Source organism: Toxorhynchites rutilus, chromosome 3 (assembly GCF_029784135.1).
Source record: "Toxorhynchites rutilus septentrionalis strain SRP chromosome 3, ASM2978413v1, whole genome shotgun sequence".
Classification (NCBI taxonomy): domain Eukaryota; kingdom Metazoa; phylum Arthropoda; class Insecta; order Diptera; family Culicidae; genus Toxorhynchites; species Toxorhynchites rutilus.
In genome coordinates this window covers 21405383-21427178 of record NC_073746.1, presented here as the reverse complement: position 1 = coordinate 21427178, position 21796 = coordinate 21405383, and the positions used below count along the sequence as shown (strand labels likewise).

The window sequence follows — 21796 nt, the reverse complement described above, 5'->3', positions numbered from 1 at the left end:
AGTTCCGCTGGCGCTGCTCTGTGCAGTCAGTCCGTTCACATCTCAGTTGCTGCACAGCCTGCCATCAGTTATTGCACTTTTTCCTCCCTCCCAATGGCTGCATCATTACCAGCGTCATCATCATCATCAACATTATGTCAAAACGTTCCCTGTAAATGGGGGTGGAGGAGCCACACTTTGACCACTTTCACCTGCGCTTCTTCTTCGACTTTGACTCACACGATTCCCAACTTCACTCGATCTCCCTCTCTCTCTCTCTCTCTGTTTCCAGCATTCAGTCTCTCGCTCACACACCCCGGAGACTGCTGTTGGATTGTAAAATTCGCCAACCTTCATCCGAATGCGCTTCCGGAGTGGCCGTCATCCGCCGTTGATGGCCCATCCACAGGATCCACAGTGAGTAAAAAGTGTGGCGAAGAGCAGCAGCTCCGTCTTCCGCCAGCGATGAACTTTCTTCGCTGTGGTCCATAGTTTTGATTGCGAGTCTGTGAGCACTCTGTGCAACGAACGAATGGTCATAAAATATTGCGACAGGCTGCTGCTGCTACCGGAGCTGACACTCGCGGGGAACATTTGACGCCATTTTTAACCTGGTGTCCATTAGAAAAGTGATATCAGTGGAAAATATTTTGGAATAAAAAAACATTTTCATGTTTTCATGTTTCATGCATATGATGCATAAATGAAAGCTTATTTCAAAATTTTTACCCAGTTCTGGAGGGTGGATGGAATAAGTTGTTACCGTACCTGATTGATTTTGCTGTTTCGATTTTTTTCATCAGGTTGTTGATAAGGTACAGAGTTCTTTGCATTCTGACTGCTGTCAAAAATGAATGTGACACACTTCGAAATTCAACAAGCGAACAACGATGTAGACTTTTTATTTTATTTTACAAAAGTAGTTCATATTTTGTTTCATTTCTCATATTGTGCGATTAGATCCCAAATCAAGAAGTTTTGAGGTTGACGATGTTATTTAAAACTTAGATTAACTTCAAAGGTTGCAATCCTTATTAGATAACAATTCTTCGAAGCCACATTGGTTGCGTGTTCGCTTAGTAAGCGATCAATCGTGAGTACAAAACCCAGGGCCCTCATTGACCATCTTTGTTGTTGTTACAGAATAACTACACCCACGCAACAATCATCAGCGATGGAGATCGATCCACGGTCGAATGAAGAACAATTCATCCATATAAAACTGCTCTGCTCTGCAAGAAACATCGGGCTGCTGTTCAATTAATAACACATCAATGATCATATCAACTGTCTCCGCTGTCTGGTAGTCTAGCTGAACGATGAAAGAACAGAAGGAATAGTCTTACGTCTACAAATGGCAACTGTGTAATGTGTCATTCATAGACATGAGAAAAATGTGACATGTACACGATTAAAATTCGGCTCTGTTACAGCTCAAATGCTAATAAGCCTAAATAAATAAACAAATAGGTTAAAAAAAACAGTTTACCCAATCATTTTCAAGTTATAAGCTGTATAATTTTCTCATCGGTGAAAGAGAACTTTTGTATCCAAAATGGTCTTCAGATATAATTTTTGTAAGAGAATATTTCACTACATGAAAAAAAAACAAAGTTTTCCATTCAGATTGAGCAATAATTCGAAACAGAGAAGTTAATTTTCTTTCATAATTTCTATTTGAAAAGTGTTCATTCTGCTTTACTAACTCGTGATTGCGTTTTCATCGTGAAGTGTAAACGAGAATAAGGCCCAATAACGCAAAATATTAAAAAAAAACTTCACGACGTCAAACAAACCGAGAACTTTTGAAAATTAACTACTTTTCCTTTTTTGACACAGGCCTGAGACCTGACAAATGGCTTCTTATTTTTCCTCTCGTTTTTCTTCGATCACGTGCGACCAACAGGGATGCCACAATCACGCGAGTTGTCAGTGTTCCAAACGATATAGGTTTTTCGTATCATATGTTCTATGAATGGTTAAATTTGGTTGCTGTAGTAGAGGAGATGTGTCTAAAACGCGCCTGCCGGGCAATTTGACCCACCTAATTTTCTCGTAAGCCAACAAGAATAGAAATGCAATGGATATAGGCAAACGTGCTAGTCAATGATAGAATCCTACCATGAAAGTTTTACATTTGTAACATGCTTTAAAAAAATAAGAAAAATAAGTTCTCTTTGGAAGCGATTTATGATGTAATTTTGTACATCATTTCTATTGACGAATTTACGCAAAGCTGAATCAGCTCATGCGACATCTACATTAGAACTAAGAACCACAAAAGTGAGGGTGTTTGTTTATTTTACGCACTGAAAAGCATGATTCGGTGGTGATTATTCATTTTATTTCAATTTAGATTCATTTCAGCCATTGAATGTCGTCAGTATATGGTAAGAAAGTTGAAGTGTTGTATATTTACGATAGTTTCTACACGCGATTTGACCAAAGTCATAGATAATCTTCGAAAATTTTATGTTTGGTAATGCATACCGTTTATTGATACTATGGATAATTGCGATGGAATCGATATCATATCAAATTGGCTGATATCATTGATTATGTAGGGGTCGATACGAGAAGGATTTGCAGTATTTTTAGCGCAGACACCCTATTCATCGTTTACTTAGCTGAAAAAAAATTAAAGTTACAATACTTATAACAAGCCATTACTCGTAATATACATAGCACATTGTAAAATGATGATTTTCTAACCTTTTCAGCGTGGAAACAATACATGAAACCGGGAAATTTGATGATAAATTCTGATTTGTCTAGAAAATTTGAACGAATTTCATACCAAAAAAACAAAACATCCTCATTTCTCTCGCTGCGCCATCTGGTTGTAAATCCAACGTAAATTCGTCAATAAGGTTTTTATTGCTTAAAACCGATTGAGAGGCGATAATTGTGGGTCATATCTATTGAGTCGAGTTCCCAGTGAATATCTCAGATGAAGGATATGGTAAGAAAGGATTCTTTTCTTTCTCAATTAGATATTTTCCGCATCAGCTTATCATCGGGTAGTATGGCATACCCTCGATCGGGGCAATTTGCTCGAAATATGTGAGGGATGCCAGATGATTTTTTCAAATATCTCTGTATGGTACGAATAAATGTCTTCAAATGCAATCATAATGAACAAAAATGAGCAAGCCGTCACGATATATCTAAATTATGTTCGATAAATCACACAAACCATTGTTTTCACATACTTTGAAATGACCTCAGTATGTTTTCACAAAATTAAAGGACAACGAAAACATGTCTTCACATCTGGCATCTATATTATGTGCTCAGAGAATGCAGGAAAACAAGAGCGCGGACTGGAGAATTAATGCACGAATACTGAGAGAACACGCTCACCGGAGGAACGATTTCTTCTCTTCGCTTCGGTGGGCATGAAGGGAATAGATTGATGGAATCTCTCATTCATACAAGCTGTTTCTCTGAGCTTTATAGTCTCTGAGAGAGACAACTCATGGGCATATCATACTTCTGCTGAGCCATTTAACACCGTATGATTGGAAATTTAGAATTTGGGCGCCTTACAAAATAAAATTCGTAGCACTTTTGTTATTCAGTATCTAAAATACAGAACGAGTACAGATGACTGAGGGTTAACTAATCTACATACTGACGTAGTTGTTACCTTGAATTTTGAGAGCACGGTCATAATAAATCCATTCTCGCTTAGGGGGTGCATATTACACACTTCTACTATACAAAGTTATTACATGAGTACAGTTACAATATGCGACACTAGCGATAAACAAAATGCGAGTCATCATAGTATTGATCCAGCCAGCGAACGATCGACAAACATAAACATTCACACGCCACCCGGACCGTTCCCGAGAATTATGCTGAACTAAGGATAAACGAAAAAATTGTAAAACATCTTATTTATCAATATAAAAAACAAGGCCAATCATTGGAAAGTCAGTTAAATTATAAAAGTGAATAAAGTGGGAGCTTGACTCCGAATGAAATATTTTATTTTTGAATTATTGATTCCGATAAATTATTAACTGGCGCCCGGAAAGGAACCAACGCGAGTGCAATAGGATAGATTCACTACGTGAGAATGCAGTGAAAAAAAAAACCGAAAAAAGATCCCAGAATCCGATCGCAACTAGCAGTCGCGTGGAAAAATCTCCACAAGTAGCATACCAACAAAAAGGATCAAGCCGAAGATGTTGGACGTCACGTTGGCCTCTACCCAAGGAGTTCAACCGTTAGAGGCTCCGGACCGTAACTTAAGACGAGGACTTTCACCGATAGAGGATTGAAAACTCGCACTTCCACTGTTCGAAGTCGGAAGTTAGGATGAGAATACATATGTAAGCACAGAAAAAAATAAATAGTATCACAACGTGAAATAAACAAAAAAAAAGTAAATGTTTTTCAATATATAAAAATAGTAATAAATGTGAAAAAATGAATCTATATATATAAAAATCTCGTGTCACGGTGTTTGATACCGAACTCCTCCAAAACGGCTCGACCAATTTTGATGGAATTATGCACAAAAAACTTGGTAGGCATGAAAATAGGATATAAAATATATATGATACCGCTAGGATACCGATTATTATATGTTTAATACCAATTAGAGTGGCGCTATGCAAAATACAATCTGAATATTTTTTTCTTAAATTTGACCTCAAACAATACATATAACCATAAATTTAAATCTCCATACCCTAATTTCAATCGAGATTTTGGTATTTTTGTATAAACAAGATTCAAATAATTTAACCGTCATTCGTTCTTTACACACAACGAATTCATTTATGTTGTTAAATGACAGATGACGCTACACCCGCTACATCGTACACATTCACAAATTCGCAAGTAACTTTACTTCGTCTAAGGCCCGGCTATCGCCGGCAAGCTGGAAATATATAACCAATTATTGGAATACTTCAAATCACACTTGCTCGGTTTACAAAATGACAATCACACTATTGTTAGCAATCCTGATAAAACACCTGCTGGAGAGCACGCAAGCGCAGTTGTTGCCAGAATCATTGAAGGCGACTGCACAGTGACGCGAGAAATTGTGATTCGAAGAAAAAACAACAATCTGAAATTCGTCGTTGACACACACGAACGACTACGACACATTCAACAAAAGCTGCGTGTGGAAGAATGCATTACTTTGCAAGACGCTATCATAAGCAAAACCGACACAGTTTTTGCTATTGCCCGGCCAAAAAGCACTGCATTGTAATGACATTACAGCACGTGTGTATTCGGTCCTCAAAATCGTTATTGCGACATTTGATGTGTTGTATACCATTAGACAGGAAATTTATCCAGCATTTTTGTTTTTGTTCAGGACATGAACAGTGAATATAGTAAAAAAAAAAGTTTACAATTTGAGAATTGAAATGGGTATGTTTTTTCGAATTTACTAGCCACTCTTTTCCCCCACAACGCAACGAGCAATATTTTTGCCTACATTTCGGCGTTAACTCACAATGTGATTAGATGCGTATTATGAATTATACTCGATTTGCCGATAATAGACATTTATCAGTTGACAGAATCAATGGAGAGATGAGCTAGAAATGATCTTAAAGATTATATTGGATGATTTCACTCTATACTCCCTTAAGAATTGACGAAAGCCTGGCTGAAAAGGTTAAACGTTGATAGAGATTTTATTAGATTGAAGTTCAGGTTGTTGTCCAATCAATTCGTGCTCAATTCATGTTTTATCGTGTAGGTCTTGCTACTAACAATTTATGGAATTGTGGTCCAGGATGTCATTATATCGAGCATGTTATTTGGTTATATAAAAAATGCGATCAAAGAATTTAACTGAATTAAGAATGAATTTAGAAGCTCGAAAGGGTATACTCACGCATATTTTTCAGGGTTTCCATTTGATGTATCAAAAAAGAAACAAAAAATACAGATTTTGAACAATGCAAAAAACTCAATTCAAATGGAATTCTTACACACAATCACAGTCCTATGTCATGATCCCGTCCGTGCCCCTAGGCTCAGACCTATCAACTTTTTTGTAGGGTAAGTACTTATCGGACTGCCCTCGTATGCCAATGAATACTGATCAAAGGTGGAAAAGGGACACAAAAACCAAAATGAGGAAAATTACTTGAAATTTATTATGACGAAGTAACTAGATTTCTTTCATTAATCGCGAACCAAATTAACACACTTTAATTTTAAAAAGACAAAGCTTCCAGAACATCCATCAGTCCCATAAAATTCATTCTAATAACCACGATTACCTCACAGAAATCCTTTCCGACAACCTCCACCAGAACCAATGAATGTAGATCAATCCATTCGAAGCAGAATGGTAAACTATGGAAACAGGCCACAACCTTCAAATCGGAATCCCCTAAACGCCAACGTATGTTTAAAAATTTTCTACAAATAATCCTCAAACTTTCCAAAACTTCCGTTACCTTACTTTCTACATTATGGTAACGAAAGAAAAGCATTAAAAGTATTAGTAAACACAGGTTTCAATAAAAATTTCATCCAAAATTCACAAACATATCGCACAACATAGTGAGTTCTATTCCAGAAGACTAGCGCTCGTCACGTGTGTAATCATATTCCAGAAGCCGAGCTCGACTAAAAACAGCCGAGTAGCTCGTCTGAATCGACCGTTCGGCCGCGGTCACTGATAAATCAGTCGAGTCGAAGTCTAGTTTTTTTTATGTGTTTGTTCACCTTGTTGATTCGAAGTATCGGTATTCCTTTGTTCCGCTTTTATCTTCAGAAATTGTTTAACGGCCAAACTATCAGGTGCACCAGTAAGTTTCTTCGGTTTTATAACAGATGGCGTAACTTGAGTATTATTCCAGTGAATCAAATTTCTACTGTTTCTAAATTTCTAAGCTACTGTCATTGCGCGTCTTTTTCAGTATATGTCAAAAAGTTGAAGCGTAAACAACATAGTTTTTTGCCCTCTTCGAATATGTCGAATTTCGTACCAACGAGAGTGTTTTTGCGAGGAGTGTTACTTCATTACTTCAATATGAAGAAAAAATCTGCGGAAAGTCATCGGATTTTGACGTAAGTTTATGGTGACCATACTCCCACTGAGCGAACGCGTCAGACGATGTTTGCACGGTTTAAAAATGGTAATTTTGACTAGGAAGACGAAGAACGTTCCGGACCGCCAAAAAAGTTTGAAGAAGAAGAATTGGAGGCTTTACTCGATTAAAATCCGTCATAAACGCAACAAGAACTTGCAGATACACTTGGAGTACCTCAGCAAACCATATCCGATCATTTAAAAGCAATGGGAATGATAAGAAAGACAGGACATTGGGTACCGTATGAACTGAAGAACGAGACGAGACATCGAACGCCGTTTTTTCACGTGCGAACAACTGCTCCAACTTCACAATCAAAATATTCTCTAGAAATAATGTCAATTGCAGAACAACGTTTGCCGGGTCAGCTAGTTAGTATATATTTATGTTTAAAGAGAAAATGTGATTCAAAAGAGAGTTATTCAAATTAATATAATATAATATTAATATAATTTTTTTTTATCCCATTTATTTATTTATTAGGCTCATTAGCATTTTAGCTGTAACAGAGCCGGGTTTAATCGTGTACATGTACATATGTTTATGTTTCTATAAATTGTAAATTACACAGTCGTTAGTAGTAGCCATTTAGGCGTTAAGTTTTCTGTTCCATTACATCATGGCAAATAACACAGTAGTAGCCATTTAGGCGTAAGGGTATTCTTTCTGTTCTTCCATTGTTCAACAGACCGGACAGCGGAGACAGATGATATTGATCATTGTTGGGTTATTTATAGAACAGCAACCCGATGTTTCTTGCAGTTGTATGGATGAATCGATCTTTGTTCCACCGTGGATCGATTTCCATCGCTGATGATGGTTGCGTGGACGTAGTTATTCTATAACAACACAAATATGGACATTTGAGGGCCCTGAGTTTGAACTCACGATCGATCGCTTGGTAAGCGAACGCGTAACCAAGTGGCTACGAAGACCCCCAATATATAAAAATTGTTCCAATTCAAATTCCAAAACCTTCAATCTAAATTTCTAGAACAATACAAATATTGATGTGAAAAAAAAGCTATTCATATATACAGGGTGGGCCATTTAAAGTGGAAGGATTTGTTTTTGCAATAGCAAAGTAAAGAAGTGGAATTTAAATTTTTTTTTTTTTAAATTCATTTATTTTGGTCCAAGGAGATTTGTTCTAACTACTTTTTGATTATGATATCTCGTAAATGACCGCCTCTGGCCTTGACTGCAAAATGTGCCCTTTTTTCGGCATTTTCCATCACTTTGCACAATGTTTCGCCCGATATGGCAGCAATTTCATGTCGGATATTGTCTTTCAACGCAGCCAGGGTCAGGGTTTACCAGTGTATACCTTGGATTTTAAATATCCCCATAAAAAAAAGTCAGGAGGCGTCAAATCAGGTGATCTCGGTGGCCAGTCATAATCGCCGTTTTTCGATATTAATCTTCCGGGGAACATTTCGCGCAATAATTTGGTCGTGGCAGCCGCTGTATGGCATGTAGCGCCGTCCTGTTGGAACCAGTAATTGTCCAATTCATTTTCACGAACAAATGGCGTCGAATTATGCGTCGGAGAGTGGTTCGAGCGATGCCAAACTCTTGCGAACGATGGCGACCTGATGTCGATGGAGTCTCTGCAACATTGGCTCGAACGGCATCAATATTCTCGTCGAAACGTCTTGGTCGTTTTCTGGACAGATGACTGGCATTACCAACACTACCAGACGATATAAATTTGGCATATAATCGACGTATAGTGTTGTCTCCAGGCGATGTTTGAACTTTATTTTTATTTTTCCACGCACGTTTAGTTAACACAATTGAGAAGTTATTTTGAATGTACAGCTGAACAATTTCAGCGCGTTGTTTAGGTGTGTATTGTTCCATGGTTAAAATTGTACTGAAATGACGCTTCCAACGCGGTATGACATTTGTTAATCTGACATCTCTGTCAAAAGTTATGGGGTTGCCAGATGCTTCCACTTTAAATGGCCCACCCTGTATCTATTTTATGATTTGTTTCTAAATGATAATAATTGTATTCAGAAAATTTTTGTTTTGATGCGGTTGAAAATAATAATAAATAATGAATAAAGTGACAAGCTGTAAAAAATTACACAATTGCCACGATACAAAAATTGTTGTGCGAACGGTTCGAACGCTTTTGTGCAATGAATCCCAATAAAACGAAGAATGTTCCAATTGCATCCATATGTCATATAGGGGAACCGCGGGTAATACGGACAGTGGGGGTAATTTGGACAGGTGGTTGATTTGTATAGTTACATTTTGCATTTCTGTTAATGAGAACACATTCTACATGTTATTCTATAATATTTGAGCCACCCTATGGCAATGAATACTGATCAAAAGTGGAAAAGGGAAACAAAAACCGAAAATCATGCATGATTCTGCGTTCGGATGTATTTTTAGTTGCTTCGATATTAAGCATTTTGAGTGGTCTAATATAAAAATTCAATTCGCTGATGGTTATATTGGTTATATTGTTTGTGAGTTAACAGAGAAACGATATTAGGTACGGACGGAAAAGTAAATTCATTTTTGAGTGGAAAATTTAAATTATTTAAATAATTGTACTGGTCGGGTAAAACGGACAGTTGCCAGTAGGAGTGAGATGGACTGTGAAAAGTCTGTTTAATCTATTCCTAAGGAATGCCCTGCCTTTATAAATGGAAATCAAATCGCCAAATGTGGATTGGTTAGAAGCTGACTGGAACCAAAAGCAGTTGAGGATCTTTCCGTTTATACCCCTGAAAAGCACGATAGCACTTCTAGGTGGATTAATTCGATTTTTCCATCATTTAACGGGCGTTCGGGATGAGTTCAGACCTTGGTTGAATAAAATAATTCCTCTCGCGATCGATAAACCTCTACGCTTCACATATTACAAACTTGTCCATATTACCCCCACTATATGTCCATATTACCCGCATCGAAAAAATGTTGTACTTTTCGGTCTGTTTTTTATTACAGTAAAAAACATTGAAAAACACTTTTTTGTAAAATATTTGACCAATTAGGTAGGAAAACAATATATTGAATTGTAATAAATTGCATCAAAGTTTTGGGAATCATGAGTTTCCAAAGGTATAATTGAAGTTCTCCTTAACATGTCCGTTTTACCCCCACCTCCCCTATTGTACCACCAATATCCCTATTGTAAAATTATTCCTAGAAGAGAAATCAATACCAGGAAAACACGTATTATAAAAGAGGATGATTCTTGTACAGGGTCTTTTAGAATGAACACCCACGCAACAAATTTTAATAACTTCTGCTATAGCGATTTTTATTTTTGAAAAACGAAAAAGAAATTTATGGCCACCCCTTTTTTCGACAACGCGTTTTCAAACGATGAAACAAATTTGTCATGTACAGCTCTTACATTTCGACTTCAATGCTGTTGAAAATCCGAGTTATTTCTTCTTTGAGTTCCTCCAAATTTTGTTGGCTTATTGACAACATAGCAACGGTCCTTCACGTACCCCCAGAGGAAGTAATCGACGACGATAAATGTTGAAATTCTTACCACGAGAGGACAAAGTTTCATTAAGGCTTCGGTTGCTCGAGTAATACGATTTCACTAAAAATACACGTTCTTGTAAATTTCACATCTTGACACTAAAAACCATCCGATCAAACTGAACGAGTAGCCGAATATTATCGTCCCGAAGTGGGGAATGCAGTGTTACCATCGACGGAGTGAAAAAAAAATTATAAGGAGTTATTCGAATTTTTTGCGTGAGCGTTGATTCTGTTCTTTCATTTTCTTCACCGGAATATAGACCAAGTGCCCTGGAAACGACCAATATAACTCTGATGTAAATTCTACTATATCTCCAAATGTAAATACACGTGTAAAAATAAGTTTGAGTAAAAGGTGATACCTTATAATTCCATATTTGAGAGACGTTTTTCCAAATATAACATCATTTGAATGTACACCGGCTTGCATTGCGCAATCTTTTTGATGTTATTTTCGATAACCTTTCGGATGTTGATTTCTAGCAACTAAAGAGTATGAGAGTCGTCCGTGTAAACAAGCTCATTAAATAGCCCACAAGAAAAGGTTCAGTAGCCCTTAAACCTTCTCTATGGGGCTTTGTAATAATCAATCCATACTGCAAAAAAAGATATCAAAAATTACATGGATCAGTTGAAAATCGGAAAAGGGATCAATTTGTTTGGGTTGCCCTGAGACGTTACAGTCAATGTCAAAAAAACTTCAGACCAAAATGTACAATATGAAAGTCGATGGAAAATTTATGCGCTATCAAAAATTCTAATACATTCCTTGGCAGCCGACGGAATAATACACACTTCATAGGCATTAATCTGTTATTGAGAAAAATGTATTCGTAAAGCAAGCTTTAAATTTACAGCGGTTGACACTTGAAATTGAACAATAATAATTATTTGTTTCTTTTAAAAAAATCGGCTCTTTATACATACGCTACACAAATACAATACGCACGAATTTTAACGATACTATCTCTAATTTCAGTATTTTCACAAGATGACATTCAAACCAAATTCTACCGAACAATTCATTTAATTGAAAATAAAATGTTATCAAGATGTTGAGAATTAAATATAAATTCAACCGCAACCGCATACATGAAGGCAGGGCATGTGAATAAAAACTTGCTACTTATATAAAATCAGAAGACTCTTATGTTCATATCAACTCGTAGAAATGTTTTGTTCCATTCCTATTCGTCGGCAGTAAAACACATATATTTTTTAGCACTCCATTCAACACCATTTGGTTGTTGATAATCAACACTTCGAGAAAAAATGCATCAAATCGTCAGCAACTTGAAACTGATGTTCTGATATGGTTTCGAATAGTTTCCACTATGAGCCATTTCGAAAGCATAATTTCATTCAACCGATTTGTTCACCTAAGTTCACGTTTGTAGGATTTCCAGGCTCAAGAGTTCCTCATACATTCAAATATAGGATTCACAATCATCCGATATCCAGCTACATATCGGTTTAAGAGAGCCGACGGTAATTTTCATTATGATTTGTGGTGCTATATTTTGGTATACTCCCCCAATAAAATGTTGGAACAGAAGAGTTACCTGGCAATTTTCGTTATTTTGAATGTATAATTTGTTCAATTTTTGTTGTCAATCCAAACTATCAAATGCACTAATCACAGACATTTCTGAATGACCGACCAACGAACACACACACGCATCTCCTCTCAATCTCTCACATTTGTCAACGATTGTATCCACTGGAATTTCACTCCCTCCACCGATCGGAGGTCAATTCTTCTCGAGGCAGGTTTCCACAGTTTCAAGACATTTTCACCTTCTTCACTCGATTGATCTTGAACCTTTTTCCCACCTTTCTGGCACTGAATCACTACTGCGAGGAAAAGAACCGGTTTCGTTCCAAACTTGTTTCTTCAAGAACTGGCTCGCGACTGCCAAAGGGACAAGATTCAGGTTTTTCTCGAGACAGCATAGCACTTTTCTTCACCTTCGGTTATATCCTTTCGAGTCGAGAGAAAAAAAAATGGAATTAAATAATAATCCTCACAACCCCTTTCCCGTTGCGCACCCATTTCCCATCCCACCGACAGTTGTTGCCCCAACACACGCAGACAGCTAGGAAGGATTGGCCGATCTTATGTGTTTCCTCTTTGTTACACTCTCGCTGCATACACACACTCACACCGCAGTTTCCCGCCCTGACTACTCACTCGTTCTCCAACCCACACACAGACACACACACACACACGGTCCGTTCCGAACGACCGACCAACGCGCAAAGCTCACGGAACGACCGGCCGCAAAAGAAAATTACAAACGTCTCCAGAATATTTACATACTTTCTCATTACGGCAAGCGGACGGAACTCCTTTCTCTCACACCACGGTTCTACCCGTGCCTTCTCTCCTAGATCTCTCTCTCTCTCTCGTTCCACCACCCGGATAGAAACTCACCACCGAGCGCGCGAGTAAATGAGATTGTTTTTGTTGTGCTTCCTCTTTGTGCCTTCCACACACACACACACACAGCACCAACACTAGCGCACGGACCGTAAGGACCAAGATCAATTCGTTTCTTACGCTTCGCGGTTTCTTTTGGTTTGTCCTAGAAACCTGAAATTTTCTCTCTAATGTGCCGATTAGAATCAGACTTGCTGACACAATCGAATTAAGGTTGACATCGATTGTATCGTAAATTATGAATCAAAGATTTATTGCGACCTTTTATCGCTGTTTGAATGTCATCTTCGAGCCCGCCTTCTTTTGATTATACGCAAGAAGGAAGAATGAATATCCTTTTCCTAATAACTTGCTTACGTGGTAGTCGACTCACCACGATTCGCTCTCTTGGAAATATCAAGTGAGAGAAGAGGCAACGAATATCACTCTCACTCTCGAGTGTGCCATAATTATGCTTATTCTCTCTCCCCATTACTATTCGTTCCATTTTCCTCCCGTTCCGGGTGCTGTTCCACCGTCTTATGTTTCCCGCTGCTGCACACCTTTCCCAGTCACGGAAGGACTTTGGCCTGTTTCTCATCACCCCCGGATGTTATACCTATTGCTGCGGAATTCTTACACTTTAGTCCAGCGCATGATATCGCTGTGTTCGCTAGAGAACAACAGCTTCCGTTTTTGTGCGAGGTTATGCTTGTTTTGTGTGAAGAAGCGGTGTGCGCGGGCGCTTTGTGTGCGTGTGTAGTGACGCACACACACACACACACCCCGGTGGTGTTGGTTGGTGTTTTCTTATAAAAATCCTGTCCCCGAGTGTGGAGGGGGGGATGAAATTTCTTATCTACCCTCCTCCCACTCGGGATCGAATGTCGGTGTGTGCGCTCGTCGCTGCTACACAGCGGTACAGCGAAGTGGAAAATTCGCTCTCTCTCTGGACCGACCCCGAAAAAGGATCTTGGTTGATGGTGGATTTTTTTTTTGCTCTATTCTTCTTCCGTTCCCTTTGTGTCGCTGTGTACCAAGGTAGCAAATATTGAAGATTCGCTCAACGGAACGGAACTCTTGGTGGTTGTGCGCGAAGCGAAAGTATTTCGTAATTCTGGCCAGGAAAAGAAGCGAATGAGCGTCGGCATTAGCCCCCTTCTTTTTATGCTAATTCTGGCGAAGGATATGATCTTGGGGAGGTTTGCGAAATGATGTATGAGCACGTTCCTTGCGCTATGCGCTGTTTAACTAAGATGAATGTCGTAGGCTGGTGTGCTTTTTGAATGTGAATAGGGATACGGTGGTCTGAATGGGTTGGAATTTTGAATAAAACACAAATTACAATCGCCAGGAGTTTGGGTGTAATCTATATATATATATAAAATCTCGTGTCACGGTACCGATTTTGATGAAACTATGCACAAAAAACTTGGTAAGCATGAGAATAGGTTGTAAACTATATACGATACCGCCAGGATACCGATAACAAAATATTAAATACCGATTAGAGTGCCTCTATTCAGAAAAAAAAATTTTTTTCTTAAATTTTGCTTCAAACAATACATATAACCACAAATTTAATTTTTGTGCAAACAATATTCAAATAATTTAATCGTCGGTCGTTTTTCAAACAGAACGAATTTATTTATGTTATTAGTCACCGGTACCTGACACTGAGTTTTCGTTCTGGTCGCGTCAGTCACTGGTGACTGACAGTATAACATATGATAATAAAAGCAAATATAAGCATTCCCTTTCGAAGAGAAATACCTTCCACTACGATAAGAAACGATGCTCCTAACACGTTTAACACTCCTATACTCACGCATTGGTCTGTTAGACCGAGAAATCAATAATTCGTTCATTTCTCAGAAAATATCAACACTACGACTTTGTGATTCTCTCTAGCTTCGTTATTCGTCGTTCGTCATCGTTTAGCGTATCACATGTGTTGGTACAGAGGGGACGTGTGCCATTTTTTTAACACTTTTGGTCTGACACACCGACGCGAGTATAGGAGTAACTTTTTTGGACAAGTGCCTTTTTTCATATTCTAGAATATTGTTGAATGAAATGTATAAATTAATGATAGTGGCGTGGAATATTCATTGAATATAATGCATAAGATAATGACCGGACTATTCTCATTTGATTTCAGTCCCTTTTGTAACTGGATTAAACGGATCCATATATTAACTATTCGTCGATATATTCGTTGTTAGATTCATACGTTCAAAAGCAAAATATGAATGTTTGACTTTCGCATAGTTAATCGCTAAATATAATGTTCATACATATACACACTTGTGAAAGAATTTCACTTGTGGATGAATTGTAAACAGTAAACTATAAACTAATCGATGGCTTATGGTAATTTTTAACAGTTACAGTTTCGGGGATATTTTTTTTTTATAATGGACAATATCTACAAGAAAAAGAAAAGGAATTTCCTAGAAATCCTTTTATATAATCTTTTTATGCCCCATCTTTAAAAAGGCATTAATTCTTAGTTTACCAAGAATTAAGAGACAAAGAATATTAGAAATATGCAAACTTTATATTCTAGAACCTTTATGATCTAGTAATTTTCTAGAATACGTTATACATTCTTCTCTTTGATAAAAAAAAACCCGAAAAACACGCGACAACTGCAAGAAATGTAAAAAATAAGCTTACTTCGAGCATGCAGTTTGCCATGTTCCGATTCTTACTCCAATGAACCCACAATCAATTAATACATTTTTATGTTATTTTATAGCTCTTTACACTTCCATGAATTATATTCAGTTGCTTCCTTTTAATTAATAACAGTGAAAAATTCGAATTTCGTTATTTGTGTTGGAGTATCAAAAATTACTCTGTTTTGATGAGGCTGAAGACGAAGAAAACATATTTTTAGGAGTTTTTTCATTCAATCATACCCTCTTATTCAAATAAATGCCACTAAAGCCTGAAAAATACACAATGGCAACATTAGAGAGAAGTTTAATTTTCGGTCTGTGACACCGTGCGCGAGTATACGTGTTATGATTTTGCACGCGAGTATAGGAGGGTTAAAAATATCCATCCAATCGCTATAAAACCGTGGCACTCAACGTGTTAAAGGACAGATGGTGCTGGATCGAACTTTCATCGACATATTCGCAAGTAACCTCACTTCCTCTATAGCCACGCGTATCGCGAACTGGAAATATTTTTGAATCAGAATACATTGACTTGAGCAACGCCATCATGAGCAGCGCCTCAACAGCGTCAGACTCAAAGTTATCCGATCGGATTGCAATTTTGCATTCTGAAATCCGTTCGACTCGAATCCAATCGAGTTGTGCGAATGTGTCAACCTTGCGACGCAATTCGACATAGACAACATTGCTCCGTGTTACATTTCTGTGAAGCAAAAATGCAAAATGGATATTCGGGAGGAAAGAACACGCTTTAAAACATTTTTTTTTTAAATGAAAGTTAATTCTTCATATCAAAAATGTGACGATCGCAAGCGTAGGCGAATATCTATATATCAATGAATGAGTACTGATAATGTCATTCACAAATATCAATAACGCAGACATTGTAATTGAAAATCGTTGAGTAGTACCATATTCGCTTCAGCTGAGCAAAGAGCAATTAATACATTTGCAAGTTCGTGGATAAAGGAAGGTGTAATATGGCTTTGATTCTACTGCTGTGAATACCTCCTCGATTGAATGACAATAACGAAGTAATGCGATTCCAAATAAGAACGAATACATCAGCTCCATTGTTGTCTGGCGTATCGTTGGTTTCCCAATTCATGAACGTGATCCAGCAGTTATAAATTTAGCCGTGCGTATTGAAAAAGGCAAGCGCGTATCTTTCTCCAACGGAACAGCATTTGAACGATATGAATATTGATTTTCTTTATTTAATTTCTCAACTTTACGCATTTAACTCAAAATGGCAGAACAACGTTTGCCGGGTCAGCTAATATACAATAAATTGTTTGGGAAGCATTTTTGTACTCTGTGTCAGTTCAATGTTTTTTGTCATTTTTCTGAATAAATCAAAATTAGAAGTTATTAGATTTCTTTTTCGCTACGCATTCCGCGTTGAGCAAACTGATCGTCTTTTGGGGCGATCCACGAATCAATTGCAATTCTCAATTGGTTTTAAAGACCTTAAAGTTGTTACTCAAATCAAATGAGGGGCGCAAAGAGAAAGAGGTGTAAGTGACTTGATCGATTTCTCTTTACTAACTTTTTCTTCAGGTAATAACTCAACTGCAAAAACGTGCCAATTTGTTGTAGTTTGCTGTAGAATCAGTTAGATGATGTTCCGACCTATCTTCCACATTGTCAAATACAGCTGGCAATGTGTTTGCAGCTAAGTTATGACCAAAAGAGTGAGTCGATGTAGTGAAATCGATGTGGTCACTTACATCCCTTTCATTTTGAGCCCCTCAATTCAATTTCGTTCGCCTATAATTGTATGGGATGATTCTATTAATCCTTTCACTACGGCAGTGTGCTCCGTCGGAGTGCTTCCGCTGAACAGATCACTGCGCCGAAAAGTATGCATATCGCGCTGGTGTGATCGAGGTGCAGTAACACCCTGATGTCGTCTATAGACGAAGCTTGTAGCGAACGGGTTAATGATTTTAAAACCTCTGCGCTGAGCTAGTCTCTCAGCAAAGCATGACGATCCGCTCGGCCTCGGCCGCTATAATAAACAAAATGATTCAATCGACTAAATATAAATCCAACCAAATATTTTTTTCTTCGCGGTATTGACCGATATCAATGAGGTACATATAGAGGTGGAGCAGTAGGCGAAGTGTATCTGTATTGGCAAGCCAAATATCGTGTCGTTATTATTTGCATTCAATATGGAATGTATATGGAAGAAACAAAACAATGTTGAAAGTACTTACGGTTGCATGATAATTTGAGTCAAAATTCTCATGAAATCATTCAAATGGTTGTTTTTCAACAGATGATAATTATATAGTGGCTTATTTCGATTATTCATGTGGTAAAAAAGTCCAGGGAGCATACTTAGTTCTCGAAAGCAGTAACATTTTCGGTGAAATTTTGATTAATTGGCGATTATTATCTCACAACATACACACCTACACTGAGAGTCTTCAAAACATCAACTTCATAACGGTAAAATAATGAAACTTCGTTTGTTTCTATGAACGTGGGGGAATGAAAATGGCACATGGAAATATCACTTTTAAGTGCGATTCACATACAACATACACGTCACGTTCACGTCCCGTCACGTCACGACACGTCAATGATTCTACCATGCAATTCTCATGAAAACATTCACATACACCAGCAACGTAACGACCCGTCAGCATACGTTCAACGAAAACGACCGGCAGGATTTGTAGAAAAGAATAATTGACGGAGACGGACGGCTCGTTTGGTTTTTGTCTGGGCTTTGTGTCTCGGCTTTTGTTTTGATTTGGTTATACAGTAATTTACATCAACATCGACATTAAGCTAATTGAACAGATCTGTGATGCAACACGTTTAATTAGACATTTTTACCTCTAGTTGGACATTTTTGTAAACATTGAGTTCGGGGCCCAAATTATGGCCGCACATTGAAAGTCGCCACCAGTCGCAAATGTCCAATTACTGGTCAAAACCGACTTCAATGCGACACTGAGTGGTGCCTCAGCATATCGCTTTATAAGTAACTTACTGTACTTTTTATGCGAACATATCTCTTAGCTCCAAATTTCGGAGTGAAAATTATTCGCGACTAGTTGAAAGAATTATTCTATTTATTATTATTATTGCATAAGTGTCGGACTACGGGGTTTAAGCATATAAATGATTGAATTCATAGATTCTCATTGAATTTTTCAAAATTTAGAACTAATTCTAGGCATGCTGATTTGAAAGAGGGCATTGCAATTTAAAATTGTTGTAGATGGCGACACCATGAATAAAATTAAATAAATCATTCGTTTGGCATTTGACGTGACGCTGCTGGTGGAAGCATTGACTGCATGTGTGAATTGGTGGAGACGACGGAACGTAGACGTTCTTCTCCGTAACGTGCTATGTGAATCGCACATTATCCTTCTTTTTCGACGTGATTTCACAAATGTTCACTCCACGCTATCACATTAGCCTCATATTCAGCGGGAGCTCTACAAAAATGTACGTTTTTTATTGATAAATTACTTCCTGAAAATAGCATTTTTACATGGATGCGGTGGGCAATCAAAGATAAACACAACGACTGACGTCACTATTTGCGAAATAGTTATGGCGGCGCATGCTGTGTCGCTCGAAACTCGACCATCTTCATTACCTTTTTTCCAGCACATTGGACCGATATGTGTTCGGCGATCGAGAAAAACGAGAAATTTTCAATGTTGTGAGGACAGCGACCGGCCTACTAGATTTCCGAACTACGGCATGCGATACACTGGAGCCAATGAGGTACATATAGAGGTGGAGCAGTAGGCGAGGCATATCTGTGTTGACCAGCAAAATATCGTGTCATAATTATTTGCATTCAATATGGAATGTGTATGGAAGAGACAAAACAATGTTGAAAGTTTTCACGGTTGCATGATAATTTGAGCCAAAATTATAATGAAATCATTCAACTGTTTGCTTTTTAACAGATGACAATTGTATCGTGGCTTATTACGATTATTTATGTGATAAAAAGGTCCAGAAAGCAATCGTATGCTTAGTTTTTGAAATCAGTAACATTTTCGGTGAAGTTTTGATTAATTGGCGATTTTTCTCTCACAACATACACACCGACACTGAGAGTCTTCGAAACAAACACTTCATAAGGTTAAAATTATGACACTTCGTTTGTTTCTATGAACGTGGGGGGAGTGAAAGTAGCACATGGTCGGTGTTAAGTCAGACCGGACCATGTGACATTTTTATGATTTCGAGAAAAACGAACATAAAGTTTAATGCTATGTAATTTTCAAAGCATTTAATTTTTTCGTTCAATATTGTTCTCTGAAATGTTAGCTACTCTCTGGCAATACTTTGACGTATGAAAGTTTTAAAAAAAACATCAAGTATCATGCCAAAAAATGTAGTTATTTGGCTGCCTATATGTACATGATCCATTCTGACTGAATCAAATGAAGCTTTTTTTAAGAATTGGTTCACTATGACTGAACAACTTCGAAATATTTCTCGATCAATTAACAGTTGTGAGTCAAAGTGTGCCATTCTGCTATGAAAATTAGAGCGAGAAGGATTGTGAGTTTGGAACTGCATAAACATTTGTTTGCGTTCAGCATAATAGTCTCTGCCATCTACTGTTGGCATGAATATGATTGCACGGCATACATGTTTAGCATAAACTTCCCATTCTCAATCATCTTAGGCAGTATTCGTCAATAGAATCATCAAATTTGAATTCATTGTCATCGCTACAGCCTAAATCGCACTCTGAAATAGTACATTTTGGGAACATTCACACTGAAGACCAGCATTTTTCACTGATACGTTCAGTCGGAGTGGACCACGTTTATGTTTTAATATAGTCCGAATATGCATATTTTACACTAACGGGTACCTATTAGCTTCAAGAAAATGTTTTGTTGGATTGAATTCGGCGCTTGGATATTGTTTAAATTCAACATACAAATGATTGTCACATGGTCCACTCTGTCTGCACATGATATAGTGCCATTTCGCCATGGTAAATGGTACATGGTCCGCTCTGACTGCGTACTATGAGGGATTTTCGTTGATCAATCATAACAATTTGGATCCGTTATTCCTGCTGTATGCGTGATTTTCCAAATCTTGTTAATGTGGTAGGTAGCTTACATAATGCTTAACCAAATGTAATCAATAACTCCAAATTTTCAATTTTGCGACTTGGTCCCCTCTGACTTAACACCGACCACATGGAAATATCATTTTTATCCGTCTTTTTCGACGAGATTTCACAAATATTCACTGCACACTATCAAATTAGCCTCATATTCAACGGGAACTACGTTTTTAATTGATAAATTACTTCCTGAAAATAGCATTTTCACATGGATCCGGTGGGCAACCAAAGATAAACACAACGACAGACGTCACTATCTGAGAAATAGTTATGGCAGCGCATGCTATGCCGCTCCAAACTCTACCATCTTTATTACCTTTTTTTCCAGGACATTGATATGGAGCTTATTTCTGGCGGAACTTATGAGGACTTCAAAGATCAATATTATTGATAAAAATTGTCTTCAATATGTTCATAGCCTGACTTTTGATATTAGATCCAACGTCTACAAATATTTTGTCACCTAACACGGCCAATATACCGTCAATACAGGACAACAGAAGTATGACAAGAATAGACCATTTCAATGAAGGTAGCTCTATGTTGTAAAAATTTTAATGAAAATAAATATTTGATCGCATTTAAATGCTCAAATTAAGTACTCTTGGTCCTACTTCAATCATTATCAGAACAATTTTCAAATATTTCCGCTACGAACTCTTTATTATACACTCGACAAAAAAGTTAGAGGAACAGAATGCGAGATTTTGTACTTCTGATACGATTTGCGATGAAACGCTCCTCTAATTTAATTTAAAAACGACTATAAAAAACGGTTGAACGTATCAATGAATCGTTCACGGATGTTTAGGGAATACACTAGGCTAAAAATTTGCCTGCGAACATTAGAACTTACTGCGCTATTTTCAGAATTACAGTGGATTTTGTAAAGCACTATGAAAATCCTGTTTTTGGCACGTCTTTGAAATCGATGCAAAAAAATCTCATCAATCCGTCATGAAATGACTGAGCAATAAGC

General features: G+C 37.6%; 1 protein-coding gene across 2 annotated transcripts in view; it reads right to left on the bottom strand.

The window, feature by feature from the left end:
• Nucleotides 1–12820, bottom strand: part of LOC129778746 (zinc finger protein 271-like) — a 136346-nt gene extending 123526 nt beyond the window's left edge. Inside the window, exons 1-2 of one of the 2 annotated variants that reach the window (XM_055785831.1) lie at nt 12772–12820; nt 12143–12561 (exon numbers count right to left, since the gene is read on the bottom strand). The gene's annotated coding sequence lies outside the window, so the exon portion shown is untranslated. Of the gene's footprint in view, nt 1–10942; nt 11074–12142; nt 12562–12771 lie in introns of those variants that run through there. The other variant, XM_055785832.1, reaches the window with a different exon arrangement.
• Between the last annotated feature and the right edge of the window lie 8976 nt (nt 12821–21796).